At 44.3% G+C, this 2,230-nt stretch overlaps 1 protein-coding gene across 1 annotated transcript in view; it reads left to right on the forward strand.

Annotated features, from left to right (window-relative positions):
* The first annotated feature begins 606 nt into the window (after positions 1 to 606).
* Positions 607 to 2,230, forward strand: part of BPGM (2,3-bisphosphoglycerate mutase) — a 35,625-nt gene continuing 34,001 nt past the window's right edge. Inside the window, exon 1 of the mRNA XM_012650618.1 lies at positions 607 to 762. The gene's annotated coding sequence lies outside the window, so the exon portion shown is untranslated. The remainder of the gene's footprint in view (positions 763 to 2,230) is intronic.

The following is a 2,230-nucleotide window of genomic DNA, read 5'->3' on the forward strand; positions in this document are numbered from 1 at the left end:
TGCATTCCATTCATCACTTTCATTCCCCACTTAAAATACTGTTTGGAAATTTCCTAAGGGGAAATCTCTATAAAAGCACTAAGAGAAAGAAAGTAAGGATGAGTTACTGCCTGTAAATCGTGCAGTTTAATGTCTTTCGTTTTGATCACGATTTAAGACTTAAAACCATGAGTATCTGTGCAAAAGAACTTTCTTCTATGAAGATTGTCCGGCTTCCTCCCTAGGTTTCAATCCCAAAATTTGCCATGAATAAAAGAAACATCACCTCATTTCTCCCAAGATTCCACGCCGACAATGCTCTTCACCGGCAGGTGTTTCCCTTTATGACGCCAAACGCTCTCTAGAACCTCAATAACTGAAGAACTCCCTAAATCTTAGGTTTTTCTATTGCCCCAGCGACGCTCCAGGGTTTGTTTCTCTACTCCCCTAGGCCCAAGCCCGCCCAACGGCGTTAAACCCAGCCTCTTATTGGTCCAAGTGTATGCTCGTCCCCCCAGCAAGCCAATCAGAGCCTCCCTTTTGTACGCTAGGAATATGGGAAACGGAAGAGACCGCTGCCTGTCCCGGGAGCAGGGGGCGGCCATGAGGGAATGACAGCTCTATCTTCCAATAGGCAGAGCCCGGGACCTGCCCCTCTGGCTCCGGGGATAGAAAAGAGCGTAGATGCCGGCAGCAGCGATGAGTTGTAGGAGGTGCTGGCTGCTAGGCGGCCCCGAGGATCCGCTGCTGCTGCTGTCGCCGCTGCCGCCGGCATCTTTGCAGGTGAGTGGTCTTGTTTTAGAATATTACTGTTGCGAATGTTTCCATTTTTAAGTGATGTGGTGTTTTATCTTGGGGTGTGGGGAAGGCCTTTACTTCCCCCGATTTAGTCTTTGGTGGGAGTCTGGTGCCCACTCCACCCCTTAAGCTGGGACGCTCGCGTGTCCCCCGGGTCTCTCTCCGCTGTCCCTTTCTCTGCATGAGCCTCTCAGGCAGTCACAGTTCTGTCAACTGAAAGGAGAAAACCGCCTTGGTAGTGGTGTCTTGAGGCAGGAATAAATACAAGTTGAAGGGAATGATGAACTTCTCTCTCCTGGACATCTCAGGCACGGTGCGGCAGAGCCTGAAGAGTAGTAAGGTTCCCTGGAAGGAGGCAGGGCATTTAGGGTGCCCTGTATTTAGGGTGCCGGCAGACTGGCCCTATCATTTTGTGTAAGAAGACGGAAAAACTTGAATGCCATGAAAGGAGAAGGAGGTGAATATATGCAGTGGTTTCATGTACCGCTGGAGTCAGGAGCCAAATCACAGGTTTTTAGAAACACTAAAAATACAAAGGTAAGTGTATTTCCGTCTTTTCTAAGGGGCAGGGGCCTGGCATTACACTACAGAAGGTCAATAAAAATGCGTTATTGAAGGTAGGTTTGCAGTTAAGCTTTGACGGATAATTGGTTGTTAGTTAACTTATTATAACTCCCATTCCCTACTGCCTCACTTCCAAATTATGGAGGATTTATAGCTTTTGAGTGTAACTACAATATTAACTGACTGAGTGCAGATTCCTTCAGAGGGGAAAAAACAATCAAACGCTGTTTCACCACCAGTAGCTACTAAGATTTTCTACCATGAAAGCAAAACTTGTGTCAACTTGTTTGCCCGGAGTCCAAGGACTAGATTTTATCCATCATTGTATTCCTCTAGCATCTCATAAACCACAGATGCTCCCCAGATGGTGGTGGACTTTAGAGAAGCATAGTTCAAACAAATGGCATAGTGGAAGGAGCTCTGAGTTAGAAGGTGAACACCTTGGTTTTAGTCCTGAAACTGTTACTATTTGTGTGATCTTAAACAAATCATTTCAATTCTGACTGTTAATTTTTAAAAGCAGATGTTGCATTACATTATTTCTGAGGTCCATGCCTGTAAAAATCTGTTTTAAAATACAAAGGATTAGACAATTTTCATCACCGGTACACAAGCAGAATCTCATTGCAGTAAATTCTGTACCAATCTATTAGCAAGTAAAAGTTTCCAGCTTCAAGAATAAGTTCTTTTGTGTTCATACTTAAACCAAACCACAAACTATTGTAGAAAATTTGTGCAGTACAACAGTATAACGTGACAGAAACTGTCATCCTTAATCCCATCACTCAGAGGCAACCGCTGTTAATTTTGGTTAGATCTTTTAGTCTTTCTTCTTTTGCCTTCTATGGTTGGTTGAGATTAAGAGACACACCTTTTATTTTAAGTAATG

The sequence above is a fragment of the Propithecus coquereli genome, unplaced genomic scaffold, assembly GCF_000956105.1.
Source record: "Propithecus coquereli isolate 6110/MARCELLA unplaced genomic scaffold, Pcoq_1.0 Scaffold335, whole genome shotgun sequence".
NCBI lineage: Eukaryota > Metazoa > Chordata > Mammalia > Primates > Indriidae > Propithecus > Propithecus coquereli.